A 26,094-nucleotide genomic window follows, 5' to 3' on the forward strand; every position below is an offset into this window, starting at 1 on the left:
TCATGCAATTAAGACTATTTTCTACAACAGATTATGTGTTTGTAGTTATGCAATTAACTAAAGACAGTAGAGAATAAAAAATACTTCTGTTTATTGTTTGTGCATTTTAAAATAGCATCTGATTCAGTATAACAAAATACAATTGAACACTTATCCTCAGAGAAAGTTATCTCTTACACTAACACTAAATTATACAAAAGTCTTGGACATATGAAACTATGAAGATAACTTTTCCCTCTACTTACTAGTGAAAAAAAGAAGCATTAAACTGGAAGAAAACTGTTTTCAACTAAGATATTGACCAGCATGATAGAATATGCCTTACAGAGATTCCAAAAGAATAAGCTATTTCAAGGGCTGAAGATCTTGAAATGCCTCTATTTTGCAGATGATAATGTATTAACTGCTTCAAGTTCCAAAAAGTTTCTTCAGTATATTTCATGGCAAAATAATAGAAACTATTTTAACCATTCTAGAAAAAATGGCATGTTCTAGAAAAAAATGCATATTTTACAGACTATCATAATTATAAAAATTTTCATTCCTTGCCTTTTAAGCTAACCCACAGATATTTGCATTTATGAATAAATATATGAGATGTATACATATACAACATTTTATATCCATATCACCTATATAAGATTTATACCTTTATATGTATGCACATGTGTGTATGGATAGATATATCTATGTTTGTGTTTGTGTATGTATGTATATGTGTATAAAAATATCAGGTACAGGTGATATGAAGACAATCAGAAGTGCTATAGTACAATGGATAGACTGTTGGTTCTAAAATCAAGAAGACATCTTCCTGAGTTCAAATGTGGCCTCAAACACTTCATAGTTTTGTGATCCTGGGCAAGTAAGTTCACTAAGCCCTATTTATCTCAGTTTCTCATCTGTAAAATATGCTGGAGAAGGAAATGGCAAACTGCTCCATTGTCTTTTCCAAGAAAACCCCAAAAGAGGTCATTAAGAGTTAGAAATAACTGAAAAATAATTGAACAATAACAACCATAGATAATGTGGATGTAAAATGACCTGGACCTATAATTTAGTGATAAGAAAAAATTGATCTAGTTAATGATAAACCAAATCTTAGGTGGCATTTTTTGATTTTGTATGCTGCAAAGCTAAGAATATTTTTTCATTAAAAAAACTTTTTTAATGTAAAAAATTTTAGCTTAAGGGCCTTATGAAAACACACTGTTACTTTAACCAGCTTAGCAACCCTAGATGTTTATTGTGCTTTGAAAAAATACAGATTTTTCAATAATTTCAAATTGTTCCCCGCCTTAAAAGCCCATCTCTAAACAGCAAGATTTTTCCATTGATGTCATATGGTTAAAAAATGGAATAATGCAATTCTGAGAGAATTTAAATTATAAATAAACCAAAGAACAATTGAAACAAACATTATTAACTACAGTACTTTACCAACAATGTCTTAGACACAAAATGTGGCATTAAAGAAATATTAGCCTTAAGAGAAATGCAAATCAGCAACAATGTTGTTTTACCTCACATCAGAAGATTTCCAGAAGCTGGGAATAATCAACATTGAAAGGAATGTGTTAGGAGAAGAATACTAATGCATTGTTGATGGAGTTGTAAATTGATATAACCATTCTGGAAAGCAATTTGGAATTATTAGAATGATTTGACTAAAATGTCCCATGGATCCAGAAATCCTCCTGCCAGGTACATAGCCCCCAAAATGTTGTTGACAAAAGAAAAACTCTATATACACCAAAATATTTATAGCATTTTTAATAGTAGCAAAGAACTAGCAACAATGTGAATGATCATCAATTAAGGAACAGCTAAACAAAGTATTATGCATAATGGAATTATTCTGTAAGAGACAATGAATATGATGCATATAGAGAAGCATGAAAAGATTTACATAAACTAATATAAAGTATAGTAAGCAGAGTCAAGAAAGAAATATACACAATGACTGCAACAATGTAAATGAAAGAATAAACACAAAATAAGTGAAAGTAGATGTTATAACATTACAAAGAATAAGTTGAATTTTTGAATAGAGGTGAGATATCTCTTCTCCCTTGACTCATCCACCTCCTTCTTTGCAATGCTATGCATTATTTTATTATCAGATTGTTTTTCTATGTATTGAACAGTTTTGCTGATGTTTTTCTGTTCTCATCTTTTTCTTTTAAAAATTCTTTGTTTGGCACTTTGGGAATGAATAAGATATAGGAGGAATTGTAGGCAATATAAATAATTATATTAACAAAAATTATTTTAAAATACATTTAAGTTTTGACAGATCCAGGAATATTTTAAGCATGTTCATAACACTGTGCTCCCATGCACAATTTGAGAAATTATTGTATGAAGCATCATCTTTATTTTCTTCAATTCCTCCTTATAAAATCACATATCAAAATGCTAAAGAAAAATAAAGAATATGTATTTCTCTTCCATTGACTCTTCCCAGATTTCCACAGAAAGTAATGATTTTCCCCCTTTCTACTTCTCTATGTTCATAGCATAATATAGTTCTACTTTTTTGTGACTGTTTTGTGACTGTTGCTAAATCATTTTTCAGTCATGTCTGATTCTCTCATTTGGTGTTTTCTTGGCAAAGATACTGGAGTAGTTTGCCATTTTCTTCTACAGCACATTTTATAGATGAGGAACTGAAGTAAACAGGGTTATGTGATTTGCCCAGTGTCACGCAGCTATTAAGTGTCTGCAGTCACAATTGAACTCAGAAAATTGTCTTCCTAACTTCAGACTTGGTACTCTATCCACTGTGTCACCTGGTTGCCCTCCTACAATTTACTTACAAGTGCAATATAATTAGAGTCTGCTAGTTATTACTTTATGTCATATCCATCCTACTAGAGAAGAGTAGAAAATGTACATCAGGTACCAATATAGTAAGGCATATCTTTTGTTCAACCAACTACCATCAAAATGAAAGAAATAAATTACATAATCAGTGCCTTTTCTCAAATATGTGATGAAAACTATTGAAAACCATGTATATACAGATGTACTTTACAATAACTTCCATTATCTCTGTCCATTTTAAATGAATACTTGTCCATCATGGTCAGTTATACAAATCTTCATTCCTTGCCTTTTAAGTCAGTGAAAAGCTACTTCATTAACTTCCATTGTCTTTCAAGTGGGGTTTTTCTTCCTCCTTTTTTTTTTCTTGATTTGTTTGTAAAGGCTGAACTACTCCACTGTAATGTGCATGGTTATTCCCTCTGTCTGCCTGCCTATTAGAAAAGCTGGTTGGTTGATCCCTGAGTCTCTGTAATATATTCAGCTGCCTAATCTCTACGATGCTATGTTATTGCCTGTCTTTTCAGCAGATGATGGTCTAATGGATTTTGTGAGTTCAGAGAGTTAAAATATTTAAAATTCAGGCAATTAGAAGTGACCAGAAAGTTTGAGGTCATTGATAGCCCCTTGTCCAAAAAATACTGTTAAAATGAAATAGAAAGCAAAAATAGAGCAGAGACAACCTCTTATATTATAATGGTACTCCGATAAATATATACATATGCATATTATAATTTTCCTTAAGTTTAAGATTATCATAGCAGCAGGAATACAAACTAAAACCATGGCTCAGTAGATAACTAAAGTCAAGGTTATAGAACTGTCTTGGTGGTCCCAAGAACAAAAACAAAAAATAGGAACAAATTATAAGGGAATCAATAGCTAACTGTTCTGCTACAGTCAGCAAATCTGAAAAATAATAATGGGGATAAACAAACTAAGAGTCCCTTTGGGAAGAATGAATATTTCTGCTGTTGTTAATACTGAGTGTTCTTTTGAGAAGGTTAATAGCTCATTAAGACTACAGTGGCTTGGTAAGAAATGCAAAAGGTTAGGCATGAGACTTGATTTCTTTGGAATCAAATAAGATATGTCAGAATGCTCCCACAAGCTATATAAGTCCTTAGTGTATCCAGTGTAGAAATAAATAATGCTGAGTGTGATCATACAAGTTTCTATTACAATTAATACAACTCACCAGGGAGAAATAAACTATTATGCAAATTTCCTGAAATGGAAAAATGACCTGCATGTTGAATGTGATCCTCTAGATGTCTATAAAGAACTCTGTGTTGAGTTGGGCACCATGAGAAATACAACATTTGAGCCACTAAGGTACCATCTGGTGCTGCAATGAGTGCATGGCACTAGTGGCCTGAGAGAATTCAAAGGATAATTTAGACAATGGGAGAATCTGGCTCATTAAGAAAATACTTGCTAAAATAACAAACATAATGTATGCATCAGTCAGCAAGTGCTTCACCCTCTTGGCAAAGAGCCAATTGGTACATTGAGTACATGGAAAATGATGCCAATTATTGCTTTCTTCTTTCTGATATTTGCACAACTTCCTATCTTGCATTTGACTCTGTCTTCCAAATGACTAATACTTTGAAATTTTTTAAATTAAAAATACCAGACCCAAGACTATGGGCAGTTGATGATATAGTAGATAGAATACTGGGTCTGGACTTCAGAAGATTCATCTTCATGAATTCAAACCCAACCTCAGACACTTACTAGCTGTGTCACCCCAGGCAAGTCATTCAACCCTGTTTGTCTCAGCTCTTCATCTGTAAAATGAGTTGGAGAAGGAAATGGCAAACCACCCTAGTAACTTTGCCAGAAAAACACCAAATGTGTTTACAAAGAGTGGGATCTGACCGAAACAACTGAACAACAAAAACAAAACCCAGGATTATGTCCAATGTCATGTTACAAAACAAGTCTCTCTAGATAGTTATTTATCATTACTTTTCATTCATAAAACTTAAGTTCTCGGGACAAGACAAGTTCAGCTATGGAAAATTATAGGTCATGAAGCTAAAATTGACCTTAATAATCAAGGGATTTCACAGTGCTCGAATATGGAAAACACCAATTTTCAACAGGTTTGGGGTTAGTTGCAACCCGAAATATGTCAGAGGCAAATGTTCTGAAGATATTTAGGCCTTGTTTATAGAATGTCTACAAAACTGAATCCCCCAGAAAATGGACACAATTTTGTACCTGAAAAATAGAGATTTAGTGGGAACTATTAAACTCATGGATTAAAAGGAGATTATTAACCTAGCCCAAGACGATCTTGAAGATTGTAAAATTCTTTATTTTTTTGTCAGAAAGAAGAGAAGTGAAACTAAGGTAAAAATAGTACGAAGAGGCCAGGTTTCAGGATATTTGTATTCTAGAGTCTTTCAGCTAGGGCCCATTGTTGGAACATTTTATACATATATATATATATATATATATATATGTATATATATATACATATATATATATACATATATATATATATATGTACTGAGTGTTTCTTTGAGAAGTTTAATAGCTCATTAAAACTACTACTACCACTACTAATACTACTACTACTACTACTACTACTACTACTACTACTATTACTACTATTACTACTACTACTACCACTACACACATACACACACACACACACACACACACACACATGTATGTATATGTCTTCCCAAAGGTGATGAATTCTCCCATTGGAAGCTATGAGAATGAAGAACTGAATCTGGAATAAGGGAAGTCTCACTTCATTGTATGAAAAGCCAACTCTCATTTATCAGGAACCAATATCATCAAACATCAAACAACAAACATACATTAAGTTTCTGCAATTTGTCATACTGGGCTAGATAATGAGGATACTAATAAAAATGTAAAAGGACCCTGTTCTCAAAGGTCTTACATTCTATCTGAAGACACATTAGATAGCTAGATATCTTGATAGTTAGATAGCTAGATGACAGATAGATCTATTGATCTATCGATTGATACATTGATACATAGAGATATATTTAAGACAGACAGAGAAAGAAAAAAAGAGAAAGGAAGGAGGGAGAGGAAGATGGAGGGGAGAGAGATTTTTTAATGACAGAGACACAGGCATAGACATAGTCCTACACACACATATATGCATGCAAAATAGAAACAAAACAAAATGGATCTGCCATATTTTACACTGAACTGTCTCTCCTTCAATCTTATCCCTATTTGGGTAATAATACTGACCTGGCAGTTTTTTTAAAACAATAGCTTATATGATATATATAAATTTATATATATCATATATATATGAGTTATATCTCTCTTCCTTAGATCCCAAAATATTTTACCAAAGATAAAGCTATTTAATGAAATCCATATTTGAAAATTCAAAAGTCATTAATTAGTCATAATACTAAAAAGTGAAATTATTCAAATGTTTTAAATCATTAGATCTATATCAATTACTTGAAATCTTATTTCTCAATTTGGTTTGAGTGATTTTGATAAAAATAATCAAATTTTCCATCTTCTTAACATTTCTTAGATTTAGTGTGCCCTTAGTTTTGATGTGGTATTTCTAGAAATGCCATTCCTAAGTAAAAACTGAATAATTCATTAAGACATCATTGCCAGAAATCCAATCATTTCATCTTATTAACCATTCAAAAGAAATAAGTTACCATAAAAACTGCTCAGAGCTTTAGAAAGGATTTTGGAATGAATTTTGAAAATCAATAATACCTTTTGTTCATTTCAACTAAATGACCTTCTGGTATCATAGTAAAATTGAAGGACAGCATGCCAAAATTCATCTGAGATAAACAGTGCTTTTGTTTTTAGAAGAACCTGGAAATGGCTAGAATTGATAAGGTACAATAATATTTCAGGAGTCATTACCAGATAAAGCCATAATTTCAAAGGAAAAAGAATTTTAGAAAGGTTATAGAAAAAATAGACAACTTTTTTTCATATGAATCAAGAAACTATTTTGCCAGTCATACTGTAGGTTTATCTTCCTGAAATCACTTAGTCTGTGTATTGGATAAAATTTAAATCAAACTTTGAATATAAATTATGCAGTAACTTTCTTCAAAACATTTTTAATGTATTTTATAGATTTAATGTACCTTATGAAAAAAACTAATAGGAAAATAAGGGTCTACATCATTTACTTAGTATTTATTTTTTTCACTTAATCTGTAATACACAGAAACTCCCTAAGGGCAAAAAAGTTTAGAGTTGTGTCTTTGAATAATAATAATCCTTCAATAAATAATAATGCTTGCTAAAATTTGGATCTGCCTGCAAGAAAATATGAGATCAAATCCTAGCCACTAGCTGTGTGAACTTAGACAAGTCACTTACCCTCTATCTGCCTCAATTTCTCCATCTATAACTTGGGGATAATAATAATAATCCCTTCTTCACAGAGTTATTGTGAGTACCAAATGAGATAATATTTGTAAAGTGCTTAGCACATCATATGACACATGGTACACACTGAAGAAATGCATATTTCCTTCCTTCCTCCCGTCTTTCCTTTTTTCCTTTCTTCCTTCTTTTATCCTTTCTTTTTTCTTTTTTACCCTTCCTTCCTTCCTTCCTTCCTTCCTTTTTTTCCCCTTCCTTCTATGTCTAGGTGTCTAATGATCCATAGAAGAAAGAGAAAGTGTTGCTTTCATTACTATTCATATGGAATATTTTGAATAATCCACCTAGACAATTATAGAAATAAAAATAAAATTCATGAAAAGAATATATAAAAGGGTAAAAGATATGCTAAAATATATTTATTATAGATAAGCTATCTTATATAAAGTTTTAAGTTGTCAAAGTTTCTCATTAGCAGCACTCTCCAACTCTTTTAAATCAAGATGTTCAAGGTTTTTGGATTGCATTCTAACTGCCCAAGGACCTCCCCTCCAACCCATTCTCCCCTCCCAAAATGAACTAGTTCTCTAAAGTCAGTGTCTCAAGTTCCAGAATCTTTATCTCATCCTCAACCATCTAGTCTTTATATTCACATTTTTAATAATTACTAGCATTTAAATAGACCGTTAAGGTTTGCAACGCATAACCTCACAATAACCCTGTGAGATGGAAACTACTGTGCCCATTTTATATATGAGGGAACCAAAGCTGAAAGAGGTTAAATGACTTGTTCAGGGTCACACAGAGAGTAAGTGATGATGGCAGTATTTAAACTCAGGTCTTCTTGAGACCAAGTCCAATGTAACTTGGGTCCCAATGTACCACACCAGCTAGCTGATTACTTCATTTAACTTTTTCTTTTTTAAAAAATAATTTTATTTATTTTAGGCAATGGAGTTAAGAGTGGCTTGCCCAAGGTCACACAGTGAGACATTTATTAAGTTTCTGAGGTGGGATTGAAACTCAGGTCCTCCTCTAGGGCTCTATCCACTGAGGACTCTAGGGCTAGTGCTCTATCCACTGAGCCACCTAACTGCTCCCATTTAACTTTTAAACCAATTGAGTAATTCTAGTCATGTCCAAAATTGATCCCCTTGCCTTTCTCCCTGTGCCTGCTCCCCTGTCTGACGTCTGCTTTTCAGGAATTTTAAGCCTTCTTTGGTTCCCATGACAATACATTATTATATTATTTCTCTTACCTCTATTATTGTCCCTTCTCTGTCTGCTTTGCTATTCCTCCTTTTTGTTCTCTCCTTTCTTCTATCCTCCTGAACTCCATTTCTAAACTGGGTTATGCACCATGACTCAGTCCTCTTTCATGCCACAAGACTCTCTTTTTTGTGTGTCTTCCTATTTCTGTCTCTCTTCATATTACTTCCAAATCTTTATCTCCAGCCTTGACTTTTTCCTGAGCAGGAGTCCTGCATTTGGAATTGTTCACAAAACTATTCCATGTTGGCATTTTCACCAGCACCCCCTCACCATTCATGGAATGATCTTCCTCATTTCTATCTCTTGTCATACCTGGACTCCATCAACACCTAATTAAATTCACACCTTGCAAAAGAAGTCTTTCCTAATGCCTCTTAATTCTAGTACTTTCTCTTATTGGTTATTTCCAATGATTCTGCATATAACCAATAGTTATTTGTATATTGTCTCTGACATTTGTGCAAGTTTCTAAAGACAGGGACTTTTTACCTTCCTTTGTTTCCCCAGTGCCTAGTTCAGTAATAATAATGTCACTAATATAAGTCAATTGATATACTAACTGAATTCATATAAGAAGAAATATTAATTTCTCCTCTCAAACTAAGCAACTCTCTGATTTCTTGCTTCTGTTAATGAGCTCCATCTTTCAGTGATTCTGGATCAAAACATTCATATCATCGTTTTCCTATCTTTTTTTTGCCTCCCCAAAATCAGTCACCAAATTGTGTCCATTTCACCTATCAGATATTGTTCTCCTCTAGCCCCTCCTTTTTATTCCCACTGCCAACACTAGAATTCAACCCTTCATTATTTATTAAATAGATAATGGATTCTTAATTGGCCTTACACACAACTGTCAGATTAATCTTCTTATTACACGGCTCTATTATCATCATTTTACTGCTGAAAAACCTCCCCACTTCCTACTGACAAAATATGGACCTTATAGCTTGGAAATTAATTCAGAACTTTGCTTGTAGTAGAAATGTAATGTTTATTAAATACAATTAAAATATAGGACCTCCACACTGTGTCTACAACCATGGCCAGTCTCATCTCACACTGTATCCTTTCCTTCATGTATCATGTATTCCTATCAAACAAGAATTCTCATTCTTCTAGAAGAACATAGCTCATTTTCCGACCTCTTTCATAATGTCATTCTCTATGCCACATGTGATTTGCCAGTCTTTGTCTCCTGAAATCCCATCTCTCCTTTAGACATAGCTCAAAACCTATCTCTATTGGAAAGGTTTTCTGATCTCTCAAAATAAAAGAGATCTATTCCTCTTTAGAAATTTGAGTACTAGAGCCGCGGGGCCGGCAGCGAGTCGGGCCCCTCCCGGGCCCCGCGCCATGGCTTCGCGGGTCCTGCGGGCCGTGGTGCTGGGCCCCCCGGGCTCGGGCAAGGGCACGCTGTGCCAGCGGGCGGCGCAGAGCTTCGGGCTGCAGCACCTCTCCAGCGGCCGCTTCCTGCGGGAGAACATCCGCACCGACATGGAATTGGGCATCCTGGCCAAGCAGTACATTCAGCAAGGTCTATTGATTGATTCCTGATCATGTGATCACACGGCTCATGATGACCGAACTGGAGTCCAGACGGGTCCAGCCCCGGTTGCTCGATGGCTTTCCTCGGACGTTAACGCAGGCCGAAGCCCTGGACAAAATCTGTCAGCCAGACCTAGTGATCAGCTTGAACATTCCATTTGAAAGGCTCAAAAACCGCCTCAGCCGGCGGTGGATTCATCCTCCAAGTGGGAGGGTCTACAACATGGAGTTCAACCCCCCCTCAAATCGATGATATCACTGGCGAGCCATTAATCCAGCAAGAGGACGATAAACCTGAGGCTGTGGCTGCCAAGCTGAGGCGGTACAAGAAGGTGGCAAAGCCTGTTATAGAATTATACAAGACCCGAGGTATCCTTCACTTTTTCTCTGGGACGGAGACTAACAATCTGGCCATATGTTTATTCATTGTTTTCCAACAAGATGGCATCTATTGGAGTATTGGAGTGAAAGAAGCTTGACAAGCCTATAGTATGGAAGAACAAGGAGGATGTGGTTGTTCATTAAATTGTGTGTGTGTGTGTGTGTGTGTGTGTGTGTGTGTGTGTGTGTAGTATTGGTGCTGTGTTCCAATTAGAAGCTAATTAAGATCTTGAAGCGCCTCTCTCAGTGATCCCAGGGAGGGCATGTCAAAATGAATCTATATAGAGAGGTGGCCAAAAAATAGGGCCCTCTTCCATTTAAGAAGTAAGTCTCAAAGGGTTTTAAAGAAAAAGACTCCACATTTGTCTGAACCCCTTAAATGAGAGCAGGCTGTCTAGGTAGCAAGTCTGGGATGACTTTTCTATCCTATAACTCATTTGGAATGGGCCTGTATTCCATCATGGCGTCCTCTAAGAGGTAGTGATGGGTAGTGGTGGTGGGATGGTGCCCCAGAGGGCGACCAGGCCAAAGTCTGTGACCTGGAGGCCTCGAGGAACTGTGATCTCATCGTAATCCCTGAACCTCTGCTCTATCTTCACCCTATAACCAAGGCCAGCTATTCCCATTGGGTCTGTCAGATGTTTTCTGGGCTTCTGGTTGATGCCCTTCCTTTTGGGTGTGAATGCTATCTCATCCTCCAGTTCCAGAAGAGGTTTTCATTCCCTCTGAGAAAAAAGGCATCAGCATGACTTCTGCTGCTGCTACTCAGCTCTCTGCCTCTCCCAAGATACCCATAGCTAATGTTGGAGATAACCATCCCTTCTTGACATCTTCTTAGAATGAAATGAATAGAATCTATTCAAGTCCCAGACCCTGAGTTGTACATGGGAACCCTAAGTCCCAGATTCGTTTCCTCTTTTTGTGGAAGGCTAGGCCTCTCAATGTCTCACACAGAGTACTCACACATCTCAAATGCTAAAGACCTCTCAGATAGTAAAGCAGTAGAAAAAAATGGCAGGGACTTCACTAGAGGTAGTGTCATATAGTGGATAGAGCTCTGATCTTAGAGTTGGGAAGATTCAAGTTCAAATTTTCCTACAGATAGCCACTTCCTAGTTGCGTGACCCTGACCAACTTGCTCCATCTCTGTCTGCCAGTTTCCTCATCTATAAAATGAGGAGACTGAATGGAATGACCTCTAATCCCTCTTCCAGCTCTTAAGTTTTGGATCCCACTTGAGTAAATAGATGATTTAGTTTTTATTCAAAATAAAGCACATTAGAGAGAGGCTGCTAAAAATTAGTGCTGTAGACTAGGAGATAGAGAGATCCATAGCATATTGTAAAGATGTTGGACAAGAGCCTGTACCCACGTGGAGAAAGCCTCTGCATTAGACATCTTCAGATGGAGTATAATAGCTTTAATACTGCAGGGTAGAGGGTGTCCATATGGGGACAGAAAAGGATCCCAAAAGTTTGGCCCCCTGTCCCTATTTTTCCTCTGGAAAACCTAGAAAATGACATTTATTCCTGCTGCCTTACACCTCATAAGTATCCTCTTCCCATGACTGGGAGGAAGGGGGTTCTTTTCCCCAAGGAGATTCTCTGTAAACCTTTCTGGAAAGGACCCCTTATGGAACCCTGCACCCTGAAAAGGGATTGATTTCAATGCTTTGGTGAATGGAGCTGAAATGCATTATTTCCTTAGTGAAGCTTTCCTTGTCGTCTCAGCAACACCCTTTTTGCTTGGTGTCTTAGCATTGGTGAACTGGATATTCTATACATTAAAAGAAAAGCTTCTTGCCAAACTTGGGGAAAAAAAAGAAATTTTGTACTTTATAATTGTCTTATTCATTTAGCTGATTATTAAGATTAGAAAGAGAAGGAGGAGGAGGTATTAGCAGTAGAAGTAGTTGAATGATCTTGATATATAGATGGAAGAAATTTTATTGCTTTTTAAGAATTGTAAAATTATGTTTTGCTATATGATTTTTTAAAAAAATTCAACAACAAATAAAAGCCCATAGATAAGGTCTCTATTCATCTTATATTTAATTGTGAAGTGGTAAAGATGTGAACATGTGGTCCATTGTCAAATATTTTTTTGTTAGAACCTAAATGATTTCTGCTAATATACTTTCTGGCAATGACATTAATCTATTTATTAAGAACCTTATAAAGATTTTATATAGATAGAAAAATAGATGTATAGATTATTAGCATTTTCTTTACCAATTTCCATTAGTCAGAAGATGTTCAAATATTTTTTCCACATCTTTTGCATTTCCCTATCCATTAGAAATTTGGTAAATGAGTTCTTTCACAGTTGTGTTACCCCCAAAGCAATATGCATGTGTGTGCATGTATACTTATATATATATATATATATGCATGAATACATACATATATATGTATATATACATATATGTATATATATATATTTATATGTATGGGTAAATGTATAATCCGGAACCATCATGGATACTTTTCCTTTATTCTCTGTAATGGCACTTCTACTTTTTTTTGTTGAATCTCAGGTACTGTAATATTAGAATCCAAGTGAGGTAGTTCATCATGCTTGACAGAGAAAAGAATTTACTGTAATAATCTGTTGCAATTGTTTTCCATTTTTATTCTGCTTTTATTCCTATTTCTGTGATCATCCTTGAATGTTCTTTGGATGACTTTATTCAGTTAGATATCTTATCTTTTTTAATAGTAGCTTTATCCTCTAATGCTTCTCTCTGCTTTATGAAATGATAGAGCCTATAATCTTCCATCATATTCCTTTATAAGATTTTAAAGATGAGTTTATATGCTAATACTGTACAGTATTATCTTCAGCAGCCATATGTCTCTGTATCTGGCAAGTTAGCTAAATATTTGCTGAACAATGCAATTTTTTATTTTTTAATCACCTTGTAGCAATTAATTCACACTGGTTTGATTTCTTGATGAAATCATAGTAACCTATTTCTGATGTCCGCTTACTCTTTTTTTAAAAATTTCAACATAATTTAGAGATAAATCACCTTTTCCTACCTTGTATTGAAGTCGACTACTATATATTTTTATTTGATTTGGAGAGTATGAAAACTTAGTGTTTTCCTGGCACAATTTTCTTTGTTCCCGGCTTTGGAAACATAGCTCCCTTCCCTCATGCAATCTGATTGGTCCCAGCTTCTCTGTTGCAACTTCATGGTCAGGAGGCATAAAAATTCCCAGTCTTGTGAGATCTGGCCCTGTCATACTTATTGGTTGCCTGAATAGTCATGTAATAATTTAATAATTAATCATTTCAGTAAGTTAAACTTATTTTAATGGTTGTCTTTTAAAAAATATTTATCATCAGTACTACAATACATTATGAGGAATGCCCCATGAATAAAACTGACATATGATAAATGTCCCAACTAACTGACCATCCTTTCATCTAGTTTTAACTTCATTCTTTCTTCAGTAGTTGTTTATAGCAAGAATGTAAACATTAATATGATTCAACTACTCTAACAATATTCCCACTTGCTCCTTGGACCAGGATCTCACAGTCAGAGTTCTAAATTAAACTGTATTGCTGATCAATAACACTACTAGGTCTATATCCCAAAAAGATCATAATAAAGGTAAAAGACCCACATGCACAAGAATATTTATAGAAGTTCACTTTTGTAGTCATAAAGAATTGGAAATTAAGGGGATGCCCATCAGTTGGGGAAAGGTTGAACAAGTAAGGTTTATGAATGTGATGAAATCCTCTTGTTCTGTAAAAAAATCATGAGCAGACAGATTTTAGAAAAGCCTGGAAAGATTTGCATGAACTGATGCTAAATGAAGTAAGCCAAACCAGGAGAACATTATCCACATTAACAGCACCATTGTGAGATGATCAACTAGAATGTAATCAACCCCTCTCAGCAGTTCAGTGATCTAGGACTATCCTGTTATGAAAATACCATTCACACCCAAAACAAAAAACTATTTAATCTGAATGCAGAATATGTTCACTTTTTAAATTTTTTCATTTCTTTCTTTCCTTCTTCATGTTTTTCCTCCTTAGTCCTAAATCCTCTTTCACAAAATGACTAATGTGAAAATATACTAAACACAATTGCACACATATAAACTATACAAGATTGATCACTTTCATAGGGAGGGGGGAGGGAAGGATGGGTAGTAGAAATATGGACAACTCAAAAGTTTGCAAAAAAGATAAAAGCTTCTTTTGCATGCAATTGGAAAAAATCATTAAAATTTTAAATAACAATATTTTGGAACTAAAAACTTTATGAGTAATATAGTTTCTGGCATATAGTAGGCACTAATTAAGTGCATGGTAACTATTTAATAATTCTTAGCTTTCTCTCTGCCTTTTCCATCTTTGCAGAAGTATTAAGGGACTTGACAAGATTGAGGGCTATTTTTTCTCTATTTCTTGGATTGTCATAGCCAAAAATAATTTCCTTCCAGCCTCCTGATGATGTGCTTCTAGGTTATTAAGTAACCTAATCCTTGGTAACCAATGAGTTCTATTCCTGGGGTCATTGTTGAACCCTCTACAATATCAAAGAACCTGCCAAAGTTTATGATCTGCTGATAGAGACTTCTAGAACTCAGGATCACCTCCACAACATATTCGCAGTAGCACTTTAGTGAAAATTCATACCTATAGTAAAGGAAAAAATCTACTTAAAACTATAAACATTATCAGATTAAGAAAAGAACTCTGGTACACATCACCCAATTGTTTCTTCCCTCCTTACCCCTGCCCTCCCCCAGAAATTAACTGGAGGCAAAGAGTTACCTCATTCTCCAACACCAGTACCATCATCCCTTGCAGGATGTGGTCCATGTACTATTACCCCCCCACCTTTGGTCAAACTTATATCTTGCTCAAGTCTCCTAAATCACCAGCACCACGACCCTTAGAATTAGTATTTTAAGCAAGTATATAAGCTTGCAAAGGGGAAACTAGAAGTCACTCACATAATGTCCAATAAAATAAGGGAGGATAACCACTGGTTGAAAATTGTCTCTTAAATGATCTAAGGCTACGTCCTGAATCTATGCTAAATTAGAAGGGGCAGCTAGGTGGTACAGTGGATAGAGCACAGGGCCTGGAGTCAGGAGGATCTGAGGTCAAATTCGGCCTCAGACTTAATAATTACCTTGGGCAAGTCACTTAACCCCATTGCCTTGCAAAAACCTAAAAAAAGGATAAACTTGAAGAAGTCAGCCAAACTTTAAAATAATGACTCCTAGGTCTCTGTAAGCCTCCAATAAACTAGACGTGTGCAGGGAGAGCAGTAAAATATCAGCAAAGTGTTATGCTAAAGAACTAACACTAAAATATTGCTGATTACTTTGAAATGATATAGATATGTTAATGAAATAACTCTAAGTTGCTGTGTTAAAAATTAGTCTACCACCAAATATGTATGAAAATTAAAATAAAAATTAAAAAAAAAACTCCAATTTTCCATCCAGAATACTCCTCCACTTGTTGCTCTAGGTTCATGCTGCCTAACTCTAATCTAATTTGTCAGTGACTCTCTGTACCCCGCCTCTCCCCATTCTCTTCTCAACATCCCCTATTCCCAAACTACCTCTAAGCCTCCATTACTACTCCATGCCATTTGCCTCTATGCCCTATTGTAAGTGTTTGATATCCCTGCTCACCATCATCATATTTCCTGAGTAACTAAAAAATTCGATATACCTGCTTCCCCTCATCCTAGAGGGGAGCACCAAGACTGAGACTATGGGCTATTCATAGATGACCCTCCCTTTGAACAAGCAAGGAAATTCATGTTTAGAAAACAAGGGGAGAAGTTGAAACTTATGACCCCTTCCTGGAGATTCCCCCCTTTTTCTAGGCCACAATAAATTGGTTAAAAAGTCCACAAATCAGGGGCAGCTAGGTGGCACAGTGGATAAAGCACCAGCCCTGGAGTCAGGAGTACCTGGGTTCAAATCTGGTCTCAGACACTTAATAATTACCTAGCTGTGTGGCCTTGGGCAAGCCACTTAAACCCATTTGCCTTGCAAAAACCTAAAAAAAAGTCCACAAAATAATTGGCAGATCACTCTTTATTCTTGCTTTCTCCTACCTCCTCTGTGCTCCTTTTGAAACCTCCATGCATTTGTGCTTATCCATTGAGGGTCAGATGCACTAAGCTGTTGCTTGTCCATAATTCTCAAAGAATACCATGATATCAGGGAGGTGATGCCATGACAAGCAAGTAAATTGGATTTCAGTGAGATGCTATGCTAAGTCACCAGCCTCACTTTCTCCTTCAAGGCCATCTGGGTTCACTGGCCAGATATGGATCAGGAGAACTGGAGATAGCTCCGGAGTAAGGGTCTGAGGCCAAATTTAAACTCGGGTCTTCCTGAATAGAGCTGAAACAGGTAACATTATCTCTGACTGGTGGGTAACCTCCCTCTTGGACTCCTCACCTGACTCAATAGGAGTGTGGTCTTAGGTTTCTCTCATTGCTGATGATTGAACTCTATGTCAATTTGGGGAGAAAATTAGGTACTTCTTTTATCTTTTCTTATGGTTGTCTTCCAGCCAATATCTTCTCATTCACCATATAGAAGTAACAGCCATTGACTGATCTCCTTATAGTTCGAGATCCCCTACAGCTAGCTCCAACAATGCTAGTGGCATAGGCACAAGTCTGCTGGGCTGGGCGTGAGCCCAATGGCAGTGCCCAAGGCACCAGCATCTTATACTAGGTCAGCAGTTTTTCAACAAAGTCTTGTGAACATTAACATTGATAGGAATGTTCCTGCAAGGAGTATTAACCTACTTTCCACCCACTCTGCCTAGAAATAGCACTCAAGTAAAAACAATCACTTACCTTTACATAATGCTCAACAGAGAACAAAGCTTTTTTCCCCCTGCTACCCTGAGAGACTGGTAGGCAGAATGATATTATCCCTGTTTTACAAATAGGGAAACTAAGGCTCAAAATGCCAAGTGACTTAGCTAGAGTGACCAAACTAAGTAAGAGTTTGAACCAGGACTCACTGGGGTTCTTCTAAATTCTAGAAAACTGCCCTTCCCATTTTCTTTTACTGCTTCTTTCTCTCATTATTTCCCCATCAATGTATCTAAATTCAATTCAGTAGACATTTATTAAGCATCTACCATAATCAAGGCACTGTACTAATTAATGATAATGACATGAATACAGATAACAGTTCTTTCCATTATAAAGCTTAGTATTTTTTCATTCAGGAAGCACAAGTTCATAGATGAATTAACAATAATTAAGGAGAAAGAAAACAATAAATAGGGGATCAGGAAAGATTTCATAGAACACATGATATGAGAACTGAGCATTAAAAGAAACTAAAGCAGAAGCATTTTCAAGCATGAGGGACCATTTGGGTAAAGAGATGCAAAAACAGAAAAGAACATTGAGTTTGAGGAATAAATGGTGGACTAGACTGGTTGGAATATAGAGTGGATGAAGAAGAGGTATTTATAATGGGAAATAAATCTGACTAGATAAACTGGAGCAAGATAGTAGAGTCCTAAGGGACAGAATCACAGAAGTTTTTTTCTGAAGAAGAGATTAGCAGGTCCAGAGAGGTACTTTAGGAAGAATATTTTGGGAACTATGAACAATGGTTTCAAGAGAAGAAAGGCTAGGAACAGGGAGATTTACAAAAGGACCTTTGCAATAGTCCTGACAGGATCTAATAAAGGTTTAAAGAGGTGATAGTAGCCATGTAACACAGAGGAAAAGGGTAGAATGTGACAGGTATTGTAGAATTAAAATTAACAAACATGGCAGTTGTTTGGATACTAGAAGTGAGAAGGAAGGGAAAATAAAAATTGACTCTGAATTTGTGAATTTGAATGACCATAAAGATGAATGTACTCTCAACAGGAATGGAAATTTTAGGGTAAAATTAGTTGGTGGGGTGGCGTAGTGGCATAGTGGATAAAGCACCAGCCTTGGAGTCAGGAGTACCTGGGTTCAAATTCGGTCTCAGACACTTAATAATTACCTAGCTGTGTGGCCTTGGGCAAGCCACTTAACCCCATTGCCTTGCAAAATCCTAAAAAAAAATAGTTGGTAAGATTATGACTTGCTGTCTGAGATGTCTAAAGGGCATCCATTGAAAGTCTCACAAATAAAAAGCACTGTGGAGGGTGGGATAGTGAGTTGATAAGGGATGTATAATAGGATTGTATAGCAGCAACGGAGGCCAAGTTGAAGATATGTAATATAAACTTATAGTTGATCCAGTCAGAATGGTTGCATGGTTTACTTCACCCTCATTCAGCAATACATATGTAGGTGAGGACTGATGCAAGTGATCAAGGTAGAAGTTGCAGAGCATAATAGCAACATGGATAAGGAGGCTAGGCACTCAAAAGAAGAGGACATTTTAGAGGAATCCAACAGATATCTATTCCAATCCTCATTGTGATATCAAGCCTCTGCTTGTAACCTCCAAAGAAGAGGAACCCATTATCTCTCAAGAGGACTCTTTCCAATTTGACCTTGCTCTAATGTTTAGAGGGTTTTTGTTAATAATTTTCTTAACAGTTTTTAATATGTTTGTGCATCTCTCACCTATTGTTCCTGAGTTCTTTGAGACTAAATAGAACAAATCTATTATCTCTTCTAAATGGCAACTCTTGAAAAACTGGTTGAAAACTATCATGAGCCTCCAGAAGCTTCTTTTTTCTTGGATAAAAATGGAATTCTCATATGACATAGACCATGACCCTTCTCTCTCATAGTTATCTACTCTTATCTAATCTCCAGTTTATTAATATTTTTCTTAAGTTATGATACCCAAAATTGAGCAGAATACTCCGAATGGGGTATTAGATTCTTATTTAGATAACTTTTCCCTCAAGTTGAGATTTTCTTAATGTCCATATCACTTCTAATGATCCTACCAATCACTGACACCTATAAGAATAGGCATATAGCATATCACCTATAAGAATTTAGAGCAGTGGTATCAAACTCAAATAGCAACAGGGTCTACTATTATACATGAAGACTCCTATGGCTCACATATTGACTTAGACAACCATATATTAGTATTTGTGTGTTGTAATGATTTTTATTCATTTTTTAAAATACTACACAATTAATTTTCATCTGGTTTGGGGACCTAACTAGTGATCTGCATCATTATAGCAAATACTGTCAGAAGTTATGAAAAAAATCCCAGAAAAATTGAAGTATCAACTAAATTATAGGTTCCTTCAGAGTAGAAACCACATTTTAAATTTCTTTGAATCTCTCATAGCATTTAATATCATCCTTTTTCATAATCAACCTTCAAGACATTTTCCCTGCTTGACTGATTTATCTGAATAATTATCTTAAACCTTCATTTCATTTCATTTGGCGAATACATCACCCAATGCAGGGATTTATCATTCTGTATTCAGCATATATTTTATTCTAAAAGGACATTCAGTATAGATTTTTAATAGAATTATTCATGGAAAAATGTAATAACAAATATTCCTTTAATTCTTCAGGGATTTATGATTACTTTGATGTGGGCACTCTCTCCAATGATGTAGATCACACCCTTTGTATAACTTAGTAGACAGTTTTTACTATTTACTTAGGTCACAAAATTCATCACCTCATCCTGTGGTCAAGGTGGTGATAGTCTCTCTAAACTCAGTTAGGTTGGGCCTCAGTCCATGGCTGGGCCATTTCTTGAAGATGTTCCAACTTGGTAGGACCTACCAGCATTTATACTCACTCATGTACCTGGATTCAACACCACACCACAATGAGGCATCAGAGGAGAACTCAGAAAAGGACCTCAAATATTATTAACTTTAAAAAAACTAATATTTCAGCAATATTCTATGATATATCTAGCCCAGCACTCAGATTTCCCTCCCAATAAAATCATTGGATGAGCTGAAATATCTGACCAATAATGGGCATGAATCATTGAAAGATCCCTGAGATTTCCAGGTCACATAATGATTAAAATGGAAGATCAGATATTTTTCTCTGATACTCATAAACACTCAGACCTCTCTATAATAGGAATTACATGTAAGAGATAAAGCAATTTCAGTTATTTCCATGGTAGACACCAAGAATCCAAACAACATGATGAAATCTCATGAACAATCAAAAAGATTAATAATCACTAATCTCTAGCACTCTGCCCCAAAAGCTCCATGGTCCTGTTGAGGAGCTGCAGGATCTAGTCTATGCAATAGAACTCAACTTTTATCTCCATCTTTCCCAGTGCCCTGAAAATCCAAAGAACAGAAACTTGTCCTTCTGGCTGTAACTAAGGTCTTCCAGTGAACTGTGGATCAAAGGGAGCTAAGATAAGACAGATATGTGTGGTTGTGTGACAATCCACTAAGCCTGAGAAAAAATCTGACCCAGTTGGGGTCAGTTTTGTTCCCCAAGAAATCACATAGAGAGGAGACCAGAGCTGATGAACCATAAATTGCTCGGCATGAGAGGAAACTGTGATAGCTTTGAAATTCAACCCCTAAGGAAATGATCAGGGAAGAAAGTCTGAAAGTGAGCAATAGGGTAAAATAAGGAAAAAGACTGAAATTACCAAAGATTTCAGTAGGAATAAAATTCATTTTTAAAACCTTGAGTGTAAACAAATGAACCAACAGGAAAGATGCTAACAGAAGAAAATATGGCCTTCAAATCAAAGAGTCCAGATATCTGTGAATAAATATTTCAAGTCAAAATAAAATGATGAGGCAGAGAACCCTGTGGATTTCAAAGAGAGAATGGACCTCAGCAGGATGGCTTAAATCTCCTTGATAGTTTAAAGGAGAATTGTGAAAGCAGAATTTATTGGTTGCATAGAAGAAATATTTGGTAGAAACAAAAAAAAGACAAAAGCTGATAGGGAATGCAAATATTTGGAGGTGAAGGACAATTTGGAATTAACCAGAAGCAAATCCAGTAAAATAAAGCATGATCTCCATACAAGCAAAACATTTTGGTTCATAAAAATAAAGATTACAGGACTCCTAGAAGACAAGTTTTTAACATTATTTTAAGACAAAGTTTTTTTTTTTTTTAAAAAGCATCATTATACTATGGAAAACATAAGACAACTGCCTAGAACTGCAGAACACAGAAATCAAAGTGCCAGTGGAAAGAATCCACAGATCACCTACAAGAAAAAACAAACAAACAAATAAACAAACAACTACGCTGTAAAATCCATGACACATAATTAGTTAAATTTTACAAGTCTGATGACAAACAACAATTGCTACAAGTATCCAAGAAAAAGGAAAAGAAACTCAAATAATACAAAATCATTCTCTATGCACTGGAAACTTTAGAAGGGAATTATATAATAATGTATTGCAAAGACCAAAGGAGCTCAATATGAAACCCAAGGTCACTTATCTTACAAAACCTAGCTATTAATTGTAAAAGATGGATATTCAATAAAAAGAGGTGCTTAAAAAACTCCTAGAAATAAAACCAGAACTAAAGAAATTATTTGCTTTTCAAACACCAGACACAACAACAATAAAAAAATTAAACAAATACAGAAACCAAGGACAACCAAAACAACAAAATAGCAACAGAAATTAAGAGATTTCTTTCCACATACACAAGAAGACAAGGTTAAAAACAAGTGAAAAATAACTGATGGTGGAGAAACAGATTGAAACATCATGGAATAAACCTGGAATAAACCTCAGGACACCTCTAAATGCATAAAGATGAATCCAAGTCCCCTGTGGCACCAAATTACAAACAGGAAAACATAAAAAGGAGGAAGAAGTTAGAGGAGAATATATGATGTGTCTTCATCAAATTAAAAGCAAAAAATGAAGGAATAATTATTCTGTAGACTCAGGAAGAAGAAAATTTTCTGGATGAATAGGTAAAGGGAGAGAAAAAAAAGAGAGTTGGAGAAACCGGGAGATCTTATTTCAATGTTGGGAGGGAGTCCAAAAATAATTAAATCTATGAGAGAAGAAAAATATTCTATAAAGGGAGATCAAGACTCTACAATGGATATACTCAGTGAGAATTGTGATGTTCAGAGAGACAACTCATCCTGCCTCAAAAGAAGGGGAAACAGAACCTTAGGGCAACTGACACTTAATAGAGGGAGAGGTCATGGATCTATAGACCCAGAGGAGATACTTAAGGCAAAGGAGAGACAAATAAACATGAAGACAGAAAAAAATCAATGATGAGCTACACATAAAGGATAAATAAAGGAAAATTCTTACCATCAGGGAATATACTAACACCTTGAAGAAAATTATATTTTTTAGAATTGAAGCATTAGGCAATAATATAGAAACTGTTTGGAAGAAGGAACCCAAAATAATTATCACATAGATTTTATATCATGAAAAAGCAGCATGGAATCCCCTACAAAACTGCACTTTAGATCATCAAAATGGGTAACAGGGAAATAGTTTTTTCCTGCCATCACTTGCCTGACAGACTCAAGTAGAAGATTTTGAGATTAAGATGGAGTGGAAGAGGTCAGAATAAATATGACTCAGACAGTTTGGGTCCAGAATCAAGGGACTAAAAATAAATTGGACCAGAATAACATTCATGTTTATTCAATTAATTAATTAATTAGATTTTATGGATGGCAAGATGTTCCCAAACCAATTCCCCACTTCACTTCTGGAGCAAGGAGACCATCCTCCACTTACCTGTCTGATAAATTAAAGAAAAGAAAAGACATTTGACTTGGAAAAGAAAAGTGTCTCTTCTTGACCAAAGAAGCTATCATTTAGAGGCATTATTCCTTTATTTATTCAATTTATAATGTTATATAAAGTTATTAAAATTATATGATCCAAAAAAGCAGTACAGCGGAACCTAGGATCCTGAGCCCAGTGAAGTAGGATAACTCTGAGACCCAGGCAATACTGCACAAAGCAAAGCAGGAAATAGAAACAGAATAGGAACTACACAGTATGACCCCCAGCTGCGCAGGTCTTAGATAGACCCATTGAAGACCTAACAGGAAACCCATCAGAAAGAGTGAAAGATATACACAAGAGGCAAAGAACTTGTTGTCTTGCAAGTAGCCTGCTACCAATCACATCTTCTTGATGGACCATCAGATTCACATAAAGGAATAGAGTGAATTATGGATTCAAAATTATGTAAGAACTAAGAAAAAGAACTGAGAACCAAACCAAAGTAGAACAATTGGGAGATGGGCAACCCAATTCCTGTAGAAGATGGGTCTTAGCAACCTCATTTGGAAAAATGTAGGGGATGAACAATGTACAGGAGTGAGAACAGTGTAACCCAAGTACAAAACCTCAATCCAGGAACTGAGGCAAGTTTACTCATGTAAGCAGAAGAAAATACTGAACAAAATTAAGAATTTGAGAAAAGTCAAGGAGTCTCAGGGGAAAATTATGTAGATCTATTTGAACAAGAGGGGGAAATGAAAAAGAAAAAAAATTAATCAATTATGTGTTCAAGTGGGTGAGTTAGAGAAGATTAAAATGAAAATTTTTATTTCATAATTAAAAAACTTTTGCACAAACAAAACCAATCCAGTTAAAATTAATAAGGAAAGGATTGTCTTGAGAGAGACACAGTGACACAGTAGGGAAATCTTTGCGGAAAATTTCTCTGATAAAGATCTCCTAGCATACATATATATATATATATATATATATATATATATATGTATATATATATATGTATGTATGTATATATATATATATATATATTACTCAATAGGTAAATGGTCAAAGGATGTGGACAGGAAGTTTTCAGAGGAAGAATTTCAAAATATCAAAAAAGCACATTGGGGCATCTAGGTAGTACAGTGGATAGAGCACTGGCCCTGGAGTCAGGATTACCTGAGTTCAAATCCGGTCTTAGCCATTTAATAATTACCTAGCTGTGTGGCCTTGGGTAAGCCACCTAACCCCATTGCTTTGCAAAAACTAAAAAACAAAAAAAAGATACTTCAAAAAATAAATGAATGAATAAAAAGAAAAAATACTGCAAATAACTAATAAATAGAAAAATGCAGAATAAAGAAACCCTACTACACAGCTCATTTAAGACAAATTGGCAAAGATGACAAAAAAATAACAATTGTTGGAGGGGCTATGGAAAAACAGATACACTAGTGCTTAATGGAGCTATGAATTAATTGATCCAACCATTTTCAAAAGCAATTTATAATTATGCCTCAAAAGTTTTTAAACTCTGACCCTATAAAAGCATTACAAATACCACCTCACCCAAAACACAAGAATGTACAAAGTAAATTAAAAATATTTATAGCAAAGTGATAATATATCTAAACAGATTATAGGACTTTAATTAATACTATTGTATCATAAAAAAGAATTAAAAGATTATTTCTGAGAAAAATAAGACTTGTATGAAGTGAGTAGATACAGTAGGGTACTTTATATAATAACAATCTGGTTATTTTGAAAGACTTAAGATCCTTCATGCAATAATCAATTTTAACTACATCAAACTAATGATGAAGCTTGCTACCCACATTTTGACACAGAGATGATGAAAAACAGCTGTCATGGGACTGTTTTACATGATCATGCATACACAATTTAGTGTTTCTGGTTTGTTTGGTTTTTTTTAACAGTTTTAGCTTTTTCAGTTGAGAACAGCAAAAAAAAGAAGAGGAAGAATTGATGGGATAATAGCTATAGGTTGACATTTTCCAAGAATAATAGAAAGTTAAATAGCTTTGAGCCCAGCTTTCTGTCTATTAAGTCATACTGTCTCCCCATACCTACCTCCTTCTCTGTGTATTTAGCCAGACTTAATTTTTCATGCAAAAACACTAAGCAAGTCTGGTTCGTAGCAAACATTTGACAACCACTATTCCTCAATATTTCAGGGACAATAGAGTTTATCTAATGCTATCAGATCAAGTTCTTTATGGTATATTCTCCCCAATATTTAATCCATTAATATTTAATCAGTACCACCAATAACAAATTCAAATCAATTAGTTTTTACAAAGGAATATTCACTGAAAGATATAAAAGAATCAAAATATGACCACCTTCAAAACCAGGAAGGATCTTTTCCCTCTTTTTTTAAAGTCTTCCAGAGAATGGGCTCAAAATTACAGTGTTTGCTACTAAACACTGTGTCTTACTTAGCACTGGATGACATTCTCTTTTGCCTGCAAAACACCAGACATTATTGATCCCTTTCTGGCAAGGTTTAATAAAGTCAGTTCTCAGGACTGACTTTTTCAGTTCTTAGCCACTGAACCTCTAGTTTGGGAGCAGCTAGGTGACGCAGTGGATAGAGCACCAGCTCTGAAGTCAAGAGTACCTGAGTTCAAATCTGACCTCAGACACTTAATAATTACCTAGCTGTGTGGCCTTGGGCAAGCCACTTAACCCCATTTGCCTTGCCAAAACCTAAAAAAAAGAGCATTGAACCTCTAGTGACTTTTCAAACTGCATAAGGTTATTCAGTCTCCAATATTCACTTGCCTAAGATCAGAAAAGAATAAAGAGAATAGGGAAAGAACAACGGACAGAACAACACTAAGCATCCAGGGCCACATGGTCTGATTGGGGAGAATAGACCAGAAGCAATTCTCTCTTCATTCAGATTGGCAGAACTACCTGCACTACCTTAGCCAATTCTTCTCCATTACACAAACACACACATACTCTTCATATTCAAGTCCA

The 26,094-nt window shown here is 35.4% G+C and overlaps 1 pseudogene; it reads left to right on the forward strand.

Annotated features, from left to right (window-relative positions):
- The first annotated feature begins 9,824 nt into the window (after window positions 1–9,824).
- LOC141498990 (adenylate kinase 4, mitochondrial pseudogene) lies at window positions 9,825–10,491 on the forward strand (annotated as a pseudogene).
- The last annotated feature ends 15,603 nt before the right edge of the window (window positions 10,492–26,094 follow it).

This window comes from Macrotis lagotis, chromosome X (assembly GCF_037893015.1).
Source record: "Macrotis lagotis isolate mMagLag1 chromosome X, bilby.v1.9.chrom.fasta, whole genome shotgun sequence".
NCBI classification, from domain to species: Eukaryota; Metazoa; Chordata; class Mammalia; order Peramelemorphia; family Peramelidae; genus Macrotis; species Macrotis lagotis.